Consider the following 13,324-nt stretch of genomic DNA (forward strand, 5'->3'; position numbering starts at 1 on the left):
CAAAAAAAAATATGACTGCTGTGATAATCAGCATCAGCAGTTGTTTTTACTGTGCAAATATGTCTTAATAGGTGGTTATTTGTGTCTTGGAAAAAACCTTTCAAGTTTTCAGGCATTGATTTTTAATTACTTTAATGTAACATAAAGAAGTGATCTTTGTATGGACTGAAATTCTATTATTGTGCCTGTAGTCTGAGGCATCATGCAGTTTCTTCAACTGGGTGATTATATAATGTTGTATTTTTATTTTTTATGCATATTTACAACACATTTACAAATGCAAGAACTTGTATGAAACACCCCTGAGTGTGCTAATTTTTTAATGCAGTTTTTTAATACGTACAGTAATACTCTAATCTCAGATTTGGTCATACAGTAGTTGATCATTTTGCTATTTTTGTACAGTCACATAATGTCAATTTTCAATAAAGCTTTTATATTGTATTTACGTTTGTTTTCTTGTTAGGGATCAATGTGACATACTTTACCCTTTTTTTTTTTTTTTTTCTTCTCCATTTGTTTGGTGTTTTTATAAAATTATTGTTACCACTAGATGGCACTTTACTATTCATGTACAATAATGGCATGGAATGGCGTACTGAATCCATATGCATATGATTTTTCTTTTTCTTTTTTTTTTTTTTCTTTTTTTATTCGTTATCACTGAGGTATTTTATTTTTTGATGTTTACAATATGAATATGCATTCAATGTTATAACTTGTTCTGAAGTTAATGTTCCTGTTTGTAGCAGCCTGTTAAGTTGTCATTAGGTATACATTGCTGTCTTAACAGACTTGAACATTTTCTTTACATGTATATCAGACTGCTTTCTTTTAGGTGTTGGCACATCTAGTCTGTTGTCTTGTGCTGCCTGCTGGGTTTAACAGAAAAAAAGCATCTTCTCTAACCCAGATGGAGAAGAAGGACCAACAACTGCCTCTGTCTCAGAGTGAGACGTAGTTTCTGAAATCCAACGTTGGTGTCCTGCCAAGATCACAGCAGAGAGGTAGCCATCGAAGCTTTCATCCATCTGGTGTCTTAAAGCAGCCATTCCTTCAGATAGACAGGAAGTTAGGTGAGAGCTACTTAAGAAACAGCATCAGCAAAAGGGCAGCTGAACCCCACGGTTCAGACAGCTGTTTAAAAACGGATCTGTTTGCACTTAGGTGGTCTTGTTAAAACATCTGAGTAATAAACGGTTTTCTCTAACAATTACATTGCAGGGTTGAGTGTAGCGCAACATGAGAAGCAGATTCAAACCAACATGGACTTGAGGTATGTGAAGATATTTAGGCCAGAATAAATCATAAAATTATCATTCTTCCAGTTTCTCTTTGAAGTACAGTAACATTTGTAGTGATTCAGTTTGCTGCAGTGGTGTTTTTCTGTTTGTAGAGTCGAGGCATGACTAATCAGGGTGCTAATGTGAAACCACAATAACAATCATGTGTCAGTGGCACATGCCACCAGATAGAGATGGGTGGCGCAGAGAGAGAGAAAGAGGCAGGGTGGGAGGGTTTGTGATTCAATAGGAAAAGAGACTGGCATTGCTCTTGAGTTATCGGCATTCTGTCTGCTTGTTTACACTGAAGACCGTCTGATAAGGTAAGTCTGATCTTTTTAAGCCAGCAACCATAAATGATATGCCAAGCGCACAAACGTGAGGTCAAGAAATGTTAGAAAGTTTATTTGATGTGACAATTAAATTTATTTTATTTCTATTTGATTTTTTATTAAATATTTGTGCTTTATTTAATATTAATTTAATAATTATTTTAAACAATTATTTAAATATTTAATTTATTGTAATTATATAATAATGATAAACCCGTATTTTTCTTTTATGTTATTTAACTTTATTAAATGTTATTTTTAAAACCATTTTTTATGCAAGAGCTGCTCAGTTTTTGGTTATTCTTGCATTACTGTACTGTATATCAGAGCATGAGATGTAATAATGGCACTATGGACATGATACAGAGAAGGAATGACGTTTATTTTCAAAATAATTATGTATAAAACCAGTGAAATGCAATGAAATCTAATGTTTTTGGTCATACAACTAGAGTCAATGCCTAAAATGATTTCATCTTTAAAGTAGGATTATAATGTTTGCCAGTTTCTCTCTTGGCTACCTGCCAGTAAATCAAACCCCACTGTGGATGAATGTCCAATAGTTTCTGGAGATGTGAAGTGTGTTGTCATCTGGCATTTGCACTTGTCCAAGTGCACAATATTAACTGTATGACCCATTACTCTCAATGACAGCTGCCTCATTTACAATTTCTAGCTTGTTTGTGCACTTTAGTGTAGTTCAATACAATTAATGAAATAGTATTTTATGTTTTATAAAAGTATTTGTGCACTTAACCCACACTACCAATGTCATTGTAGTGGATTGTCATACAGTAGATTTAAACCAAATGGTGTTTACTTTAAAGAAATACAGCATAAAACCCGTTTAGCAAAACATTCAGCAAAATGTTTAAGAGTTTTAAAAGATGCCATTAAAGATCTTACGGTTTGATATTAAATACTGTTTATGGCACTTGTTCATAATCAATGTGCTAGGACACCTGTGTGAACTTCATACATCCTCTGAAAATAGGACCTTTTGGCTAAAAGTGACTCAGAAAAGTTATTTCTGTCAGCATTTATTTGCGTATTTATCATCTCATGCAGTGACATCTTTAAGTGTGGCTTAAGTGCCCAAATACATTTTGAGGTCACAAGGCTTATTCATAATAAGCATTATGAAAAATGTTGTAAAATGCATCTGATTCTATTGATTTTAGGCCAGTCTTGGTTGTCAGTTCACTGTTTTCCTTGTATAAAGTTGTTTAAACAAGCTTTGAAGCAATGGAGATTATCATAATCTAGTACTTACTCAATGGAATATATAGTCAATATTTCCTGCTGTGATTTTTCTTTGTTGATTTGAGTAAAAATGTTCCATTGGAACAAGCATCAATGATGGTGTCTTTATCCGCCATCCTCGTATTTGTCGGCCCATAGTTTTAGGTCTCTAATTCTGAACCTGTTTCAGACAGGAGTCATTAATTGCCATCAGAGTCACCCTGTTCCATGACTCCTCGTGTCACATTCTCCTCTACCTTTCTGTTGTGTAACAAACCATCTATACTGTCTGTCTCCCCAAAGACAATAGGAGGACAATGGATCCTTTTTTTCCCCAGTGCTGAGTGCCCTCCCCCCCCATATCTACAGCAGGGCAAGAGCTCAGGCCTCCAGGCACGCTGACCTCATGGCTCGAACCAGAGGCCCGCTGTGGGTTGGTGTGTGTGTGTGGTATAATGACTGGTATAGTGTAGTGTGATCATAGATGCAGCAGTAATGGGGAAAAGCCTGACTCATGTGGGTGTAAGAAGGCCCTGTTTGGGAGGTTGGGGCAGTGGGATGTATTTTGTGCAGATTTGGCAGCTGTTATAATTTTTATTTATTTATTTTTAATTTTTTTTGATAATTGAGCATTGTAATTGAAGGCTGGTCTATATATATATATATATATATATATATATATATATATTAGTGCTGTCAAACGATTAATCGCATCCAAAACAAAAGTTTTTGTTTACATTATGTACAGTATGTGTACTGTGTATATTTATTATGTATATATATAAATACACACACACACAGTATATATTTTGAAAATATTTACGTTTATACATTTACATTTATTTTGTAATATATAAATATTTCATATTAACAAATTTGTCTTAAATATATTCATGCATGTGTTTGTATTTATATATACATAATAAATATACAGTATACACATTATGTAAACAAAAACCTTTATTTTGGATTTGATTAATCGTTTGACAGCACTAATATATATATATAGTGTGAATGGGTGATTGTTGTGATTTTTTAAGACAATTAGCTGTGCGCATCGACTTCCCTGTGTTGTGTTGTGTGGTGTCAGGCTCCAGCCTGGCCGTTCTGTTCTCTCCCGGGACGGCCTAAACAATAGCCACTATGTACAGAAGCACAAGGGGCAGGAGTGTGTGTATGGTGTTTGTCGAGGCTCTGGAGCATTTACGTCTATACTGATTGACTTATTTCTCTGGTGCAGAGTGTTGTAACTGGAGTAACTGGAGCAGTGTGTTTTCATCCAGACAGTTGGACACAATGCTGTTAACTAAATTACTTTAAGCTTGCAATTGACAACTCAACAGGGTTAAGTGTATTTTAGTTAGTGCTTAGTGGCTCCTCAGTTCTGTTTGAGTTTCTGTTAAGTTGTTACTTCAATTACATATTTTTGGTGATGTGCAGTGGTTAGTGTTCTAGCATTGTGGTAGCTTCTAAAAAAATCAAGATTCTTGTTAGAACCAAAAAGTTTGTGGAAGCCTGATTACATTTTTTATTTCTTTTGAAAACCCATCTATGCTCTGGTGCTTTCAAGATCTTAGCCAATATGTTGATTAGAAGAACTTAAAATGTGATCTCAAGAACATTCAAGGAACTATCTTTAAAGGTTCTACAAAGGTTCTCTGAAGGCCCCACTTTTTTAAGAGCCATTTTTGCCTTATATGGTGTTTTACAGATGGAATGTTCTTGCTGTTACGTTTAAAAGTTATTTTAAAGTTGTTTTAAGGTTCATTAGGGCTTTTAAATGTTCTTCAGATCAACATATTGGTTTCTGGGTTCTCTTTTCCAAAAAAAATCAAGTTTCCAAAAGGGGTTTTTAGCTGCAATGCCATGCATAGAAGAACCATTTTGGGTTCCCCCTAAAGAACATTTCAGTAAATAGTTCTTAAAAAGATCAAATTTTTTTAGTGTGAAGAACACTTTAATAATCTGAAGAACCTTATTCCACTATAAATAACCCTTTGAGCAGTGGAAGCATTCCATGGATGTTAAAGGTTCCTCATTGAACCATAAATGTCAATGAAGAACCTAAACTATGATAGTTATTTGTTCTTCTATAACATTAGGCTTATCAGGTAAACACACTTAAAAAATAAAGATACAATGTACCTTAAAGATGTAGTGATACCATAGAAGAACCATTTTTGTTTCCCAAAGAACCTTTTTTTTTTTTTTTTTTTTTTTTCTTCTTAGTGTGAAGAACATTTTAAAAATCTAAAGAACTTTTTTCACTAAATAGCACCTTTTGTGGAATGGAGAGGTTCATGGATTTTGAAGGTTCTTCATGAAACCATAGATGCCAATAAAGAACCTTTATTTGTATAGCTCTCTTATTAACAATGTGTTTCAAAGAACCACTTTCTGTCACAGGAACACTCTCCAAGCAGCGCTCCAATGTAAATGCTTGCATTCCTCTCATGGCATCCATTGTAAATGATGCATACTAGAGTGTGGGGGCATCTTCATTCTCAGTTGCATTGACCTATGCTATGAACGCTGCCACATCCATGTGCTCTCGGCCAGGAGGAACAGTGCAGTGCATTGTAAGTTGAGCAGAGTGGGTGTCCGTTTATGAATGGCCTGAGTGGATGGAACAATGCTCCCCGCTCTGAGCCTCTGACATTTTCATATAGAACGGAGGAGTTGAAAGGAGGAGAGAAACGAGCCCACCACCGCCTCCTCCTCCCCCCGTCCAGCCTGCCCCGCCTGGAGCTTGGTACAGAAGGTAGCAAGAGAGGCCTCCATCCCATCCGTATGCGTGCGTTTCATCGGGAGTGTTTGTCATGCTATGCTTTTTCTCTGCTGATTAATGCTTCATTTGAGAAGGAACCTTTTGTCTGGTGAGTCTTATTGCATTTTAGATCATTTTAAGTGATTTTGTATCATTATCAATTGTTAAATGTTACTGTATGAGTTTTTGGGGTATTTCAAATGTGTTTTGCTGCACAGATAAGTTTATATTGGAGTATATTGGATGCATAACGAAACTAGAGGAGTAAATCGAGGCTGATTGTGGCTGTTGTTCATGCTGTTGCTGTCAGTAAACAAACTGTATGTACTGAGAATAATTCAAAGATTGTCACAAGAAAAACATAAAAGTGTGATGTAAATTGAGAGCTGCTCAGGTACAGAAGGGGAGGGAATGATGGTTCAGTCATGCATGGTTATGTGTCATGCTGTGCCAACATTTTCCTGCCAAGCACCTCAATCACTCACTTGAACGACGTAGTAGGGCTTAATCACATCCCACTTTAGGTTAGCAGCAGAGTGGCGTGATATTGGATCTGTTCTGGATTACTCTTAAACATACTTTGCTATGGAACAACAGCTTTTGTTTATATTCATTGGTTAGTTGAATTTTGGTTCATTTTGAAGTTGTTATCAGGGTTGTTGCTTAAATTCATGGAGCCTGGGGCATTTTTATGCAGTGGCTGGTCAGTAAGGTATAGAGCAGGGGTTTTGGAACATTTTGATGCCAAAGATGCCCCAAATGATGAAATAATGATCATGTCAATCTCATGATTCTCCCATTGCCTGTTAATAAAAAGCCTGTTGCATTGTTTCTTGCTCCATAACCAAGGAAAAACTTTATTAATCTATTTTATAGAATCTTAAATGCTCTCGGTCTTCTTGATGCTCCTGTTTTTGAACATATTTTCTGGGTTGAAATATATTTCTAGACTTTTTTTGTAAGTTGAAGCATTACAATACTGCATGACGTGCATGTAAAATTTGGCTCTGGGAATCAAAAACTGAGGAGTAACTTCAGTGGATTAGCATGGATTCTCCCCAAAGAGAGTGGGACGGCTTAGCCTGCTAAATTGGGCCTGGGCCTCTGTCTTCACAGTCTGAATCGTGGACAGGAAGCAGCTATGTAGTGAAGGTAGACTACTGAGACTGCCATCTGCCCCTATAGCTGTGGAATATCTAGAAAGCACAATTGTTACAGTATGTTTATATATACAAGAGTATATCTTCTATCACATCCAGTTTTATTTACTTTTATTGTCTAGTAATTTTTACTATATTTTTATTTTTTACTTTTCATGTAATAATTTTTTTTAAATGTCATTATTTTATTATTTATTTTTAATTGTAGATATACAATATATTATCTAAAATATATAGAAATGAGGATTGTTTACTATATAAAACTATACTATACACACAGAGATATATACATAGATATATATTGTTAAATTATAAATAATTTTGTATTCAAAATAAAATGTGTGTGCGCGCGCATGTGAATATATATATATATATATAAAAAACATTCATTTAAAAAATATGTTTACACACACACACACACACACACACACACACATTGTTGGAAGATATCCAATTGTAAATATATAAAATGCGCACACACACACACACACATATGTGTGTGTGTGTGTGTGTATGTATCTGTTTGCAGTGTTGGGGAAAGTTACTTTTAAAATGAATGCATTACAATATTGCGTTACTCCATAAAAAAAGTAACTAATTACGTTACTTAGTTACTTTTTATGGAAAGTAATGTGTTACGTTACTTTTGCGTTACTTTTTAAATCTGGACAGGGCTTGCTTGTTTGTTTTTAAAATAAAAAAGTTTTTGGCAAATATAAAATCCTTTTCACACCAAAAGTGAAATGAATAAGCCTCGGGCTGAAGGGAAAGTAAATTTACGTCCGTACAGTAGAATGCAGAAGAAGAAATTTCAACACACTTCAGCAATAAAAAAAGACACACAAATGTTTGTCTAGAGTAATTTGTGCTTATTAGTACGGTTGAACTGGATCATCGAAGGTCAGAAGCAAAGACATTGGTTAATAGAATGGGATTAAATACAAAAAGGATATTTGTGTTGTTTAACATTTAGTTATTGCAGGTTTGCATCATATTCTGAGTTGCATTATTTTTATTCATTTTGAGGAATACTTTTTTTTTTTTTTCGTGGGTGAGATGAATTAATGCATATTCATATTTATTTTAGAACTACAGTAACATCTTCTGATTTCTCTCAACATGGGGACAGGTGAGCTGTCAATCAATAAATTGAAAAAAAAGTAACTCCGATATTCTCTTGTAAATTAAAAAGTAATGCGTTACTTTACTAGTTACTTGAAAAAAGTAATCTGATTACGTAACTCGCATTACTTGTAATGCGTTACCCCCAACACTGTATGTATGTATACAGTGTATATATATATACACGTGCACATAACATTCAAAAATATAAAGAAAACTATAAAAATATGCATTTTATTCATAAACTTCAATAGAGTGTCTTCCCATTTTTCAATTTTGTGGACGGCAGCACGGTAAACCTAGTAATGCAACCGGATATTGTTGCAAGCAGTGGACATTTTGACAATTAGCATCCCCCGTCCTGGCAGCATTCTTGTGGGTCCTGGCTGTGGGTGGGCTGCTTCATGAAATTGTACACATATTCGAATCGGATCATTTTGAATCTGAGTGACGTTTACGGTCTGACTCATCGATGGATTGCTTCTCACTTTAGCCATTTATGCATTATTGCCTTGCTAATCTACGAGCTGCGTGAGCTCTGTTCTGAGGTTTGATGGCATGTGGACTTTATTAATTATCCCAGAGTTGTTACTCCATACTGAAATGATCTCCTGGTGATGAAGCTGATAGTTTTATCTTAGTATGTTGTGTGTTTTGACTCGCAAGCATTTGTAATCCCTCCCACCGAAATTATGCAAGTTACTGAGAATATGCCTTACTAAGTGCGCATTCATAAACACTCTCAGCCATACTCGCTTATACAGCAAACAGTGTGGGAGGGCCAGCAGTCGTGTTTTTACCACCATCTGCTCCTCTGGTAAATTTAGAGGGTGCCCAGGCTTATGGACGCAGGGCGCGTTGCAGGCTGACAGCAAAGCATGCTGTGAAGGGACCTGTTCTGAAGAGATCTATAGCGAAAGGTGCACGTTTATAAAGAGCCAGTTAAAGGCTCAAGTGATGTTTAAAGGTGCAGTCAGTCATTTTCCTTCATTTAAAATACATCAGTTAATTACTCTCAATTATGTGCATTACCTCAATTATACATAAACAAATGCAGAAAATCTTTAAAATAATGTTATTAGGTAAAGACTCCAATAAATATCCTATCAGTGGTAAAAACAGTTATATTTTACATAGAGAGGGTTGCCTCATGGGGGCAACCATTTAAGATCACATGACCTGCTGAATACTTGCTTACGTTTCTGTAACCTGCCTGTTATTGGACACTTTTGGTTGAAAAGTAAATAATCAGCGAGTTGCTCATTCTATATAGTGACATTAGAAAATATTTGCTTTTGTGCAATGCTATCCATACAATGAGGTGTCAGTTTTTGTTTTATATTATATTCATATTTTCAGTACTTACTTTACTTTTTATGTATTATGCAGGCTTCTCTCTTTTCTTAACTTAGGACAAAAAATATATTATTATTATTCAACTTTATTTCCAGACTCAAGGTCCATTAATAAGAAACACACAATACAAACCAAAACAATACACATTAAAAAAGACAGTTATACCAATACTTCCTCATAGAGGACTGATATCACACTTCAGTAAGCCTAGAATTTCACAACAACATTATAATATTATTATGCGAATCGTCCAGCCGACAAATAAATGCATACATCAAATTTCTCATTAAAGCAGGGAAAATGATTGTACTCTTGCCTTACAGAATAAATCACTTGCACTGCTCCATCTTAGTTTTTTTTAGCAGGATCTTCATACAATCATTGTACGCAACCTGAAGCTTACATAGGCTCTCTTTCTTAAACTTAACCCACAAAGGAGCAGTATAAAAAGAAGTACAATATGCTCTAAAAAGGTTTATCTTTACCTGATCTGAACACATAAAATCATCATCATCATCATCACTCATTTCATTATTAATGATATGACCTCAATATTTTTGCTGTAGTACATACATTTAAAACTTGCCCTGATAAATTCAAATCTGGGAAATTCAAATCTCTATGTTCTTTGGTTGTACATATCATGGCAACACTCTTTTTTGTATTGTATTGCACATCATATCTAATCCCATAACCAGAACATATATTAAGCAACTGTTGAAAACCAGCACTACTTGGGGAAAAAACAACTAGATCATCAGCATACATATAGTGATTGACTGTGGTATTACCAAGCATACATCCAGTCCTGCAGTCACTTAATTCTTTGGACAATGCATTCATATAGACATTAAAAAGAGCTGGTGAAAGTAAACCTACTTGCCGTACTCCATTACTTACACTAAATTAATTTGAGACACAATTACCCCACTTTATCTGCATACTTTGATTAGTGTACCAATATGTCAAAATTCTTAATATGCTATTAGGTACGCCCCTTTGTCTTAATTTACTGAACAACTTTTGATGATTAACTCTATCGAAAGCTTTAGAAGCATCAATAAAGCCGATTATAACAGTGGAATTTTGTATTTTATAGAGTTCTACAACTTCCTTCAGAGCATATATACACAAATCAGTACTATGGTGAGACTTAAAACCAAACTGATTGTCTGTGGTATCAAGATAAACACCTAATCGATCTAATATGGTTCTTTCCAAAACCTTTTACACAACACTTGCTAAAGCAATTGGTCTATAGTTATCCAAACTACCTACCTTGCCAGCCTTATACTTAATAACAGGCAACAAGGTTACTGACAACATCGACTCTGGCAGCAGCCCATGTATCATAAAACCAGGGAAGCAAATTGCGAGAAGAACCACAAGCCTAGGGCTCGCAAATTTTAGGTGTTCAGCAGTAATTTGATCTAAAGCACCAGTTTTCCGATCTTTAAGCTAAATTATTGCTTGATAAACCTCATTTGTTGTAATATTCCCTGTATCCATACTAGAGACTATACTTCCACTTTACATGGCAAGGTTTTTTCTCCATTCTGTCACTGATGGAGTTTTGGTTCCTTGCCGCTGTCGCCTCTGGCTTGCTTAGTTGGGGACACTTAATTTCCAGCGATATCGTTGACTTGATTGCAAATGATTGCAAAGATACTATTTAAACTGAACTGAGCTGGATGATGGCATCACTGAATTGAATGATGAACTGTCTTTAACTGAAAAATGAGTGTTTACGATTGTCATTTTGCATTATTGACACACTATTTTCTTAATTAATGCTGTTCAGTTGCTTTGACACAATCTGTATTGTTAAAAGTGCTATATAAATAAAGGTGACTTGACTTGACATGGCACACTCTTTACACAATTAAACAGAGTAGAATAAAGTTGTCTCCACAACTCTGCTGTATTCTCAGCTCCAGAAACTCATTATATTATATGATATATTATATTATATTATTATATGATATGATATGATATTATATTATATTGTATTGTATATATTATATTATTTACATATTTTTATTTTAAAGTACAAAAGTAATATATTTTTTATGTTATATTCATATTTTCAGTACTTCACTTTTTCTGTATTATGCAGACTTCTCTATTTTCTGAACTGAGGGGAAAAATATTATTATTATTTACATATTTTATTTGAAAGTATAAAAGTAATATATTTTTAGTATAAGTAATATATTTATTATTTATATTTATTAAAGTAATATATGTTTATTTATTGGTTTGATTACAAAATAACATTATTTTGAATATTATTATTGTTATTAAATACATTACAATGGTAATTGCCTTACTGATTTGTTTCATTTTTATGATTTAAATGATGAAAATGTTTATTTTATTATTATTTTAATAATAATAATTATTATTATTATTTATTAAATACTTTTTTTTTAATTTTACATTACAATAGTAATATATTTCTATATTGATTTGTTTCATTTTTATAATTACATCATTTTTAAATAAATACATAGTAGTAGTAATAGTAAAAAATGTTGTTGTCATATAGTCATACTAAATGGTGAAAACAGTTTTTTCTTTTTTATATAGTTGTCTTTCTGCACTGGCCAATAGCTGTTTCCAACAGCCACTTATATTTTAAGCAGCCCATTTGTAGTACGAGACAGTACACCATGGTTCCAATACCACATGGTTTGGGATAAACAAACTGCTGTTTACAGATTTGACTACACAAACACAAACTTTTCATTGAGAGAGGGATGCAGTAGCATAGAAAGGTCATTTAGCAGCTTTACTGATGTAAGACACGCATTGCAATTTAAGTGTGTTGGCATGTGCTGTGCTATTCATGTGTGTGTGTGTGTGTGTGTGTGTGCGTGTGTTAATGGGGAGGTGACGCTTTCCAGTGTGTGTGTGGGGTGCTGTGGCATGTCGTACGTCTTGATGTCACACAGGCTCACTGTTGTGCATTCGTTCCACAGCCCCCTTTATCAACTATGGGAGTCCCTGTGGCAACTGTCCATTATATATAGTATTTTGATTTAGATTAAATAATATTGATATACAAAATATTGCTACAAACTTCAAATAAAATAAAATGGCCAAAAAAAAATCCTGAAGACATTCACTGATTTTTTTTTTTTACATTTTTTTAAAACAAATCTCTCATGCTCCACAAGCCTGCATTTATTTCATTAAAAATACAGCAAAAACAGTAAAAAAACTGAAATATTATTATTAATTTAAAATAACTGTTTTATATTTGAGTATAATTTAAAATGTAATTTTTTTCTGTAATGGCAAAGCTGAATTTTCAGCATCATTACTCCAGTCGTCATTGTCTCATTTCAGAAATCATTATAATATGCTGATTTGGTGCTCAAAAAAACATTTCTGTTTATTTATTTATTTAGTCATTTAGCACAGTGTTTCCCAAGCTTTTTTTAGTCGCGGCACTCTTTGAAATATTAACAAAGTTGTGGCACCCTACAAAATTAATTGTCACAATATTTGAATTTCTAACTTCGATATGATAATTTGAAAAGTATAGATATTCGGTACAACAGGGAAGAACTGCAGAATATAATGTCATACAGATATTTTTAATATTATTAAAACATTTTGTCCATCAATTGTGGCAATCAGTAGGCTAATTTCTAATGAAGAGACCAATTTATATGACGGATTTTAATGTAGGCTTTTATACATATGTAAACATTATTTAATTACCATTATAACTAGCTATCTCACAAATGTTTGCTCACTCAGTGTTTTACACTTACAGTTGGGTAATTTTGGTGCAGTAGCAGGAGATAGCTTTATATCATTTCAAACTTTGAATTGAATAAAAAATGACAAGTTAGCAGTGAGTAATAAAATAAGCACAAATAAAGAAATTAATAATGATAGCACAAATAAAAAATAACGACAGGCCTTCGAATTAAATAAATTGCTTTTTAGTTTTTCAGGTAGGTCTAACAGTAGGGTTAAGATATTTAAAAAAAAATTTTTTTTACCAATTATCCAAATAATGTTTAGTCCTAGAAAGCTATTATTATCAGA

The sequence above is a fragment of the Sinocyclocheilus grahami genome, unplaced genomic scaffold (assembly GCF_001515645.1).
Source record: "Sinocyclocheilus grahami isolate Dianchi unplaced genomic scaffold, SAMN03320097.WGS_v1.1 scaffold6.1, whole genome shotgun sequence".
NCBI classification, from domain to species: domain Eukaryota; kingdom Metazoa; phylum Chordata; class Actinopteri; order Cypriniformes; family Cyprinidae; genus Sinocyclocheilus; species Sinocyclocheilus grahami.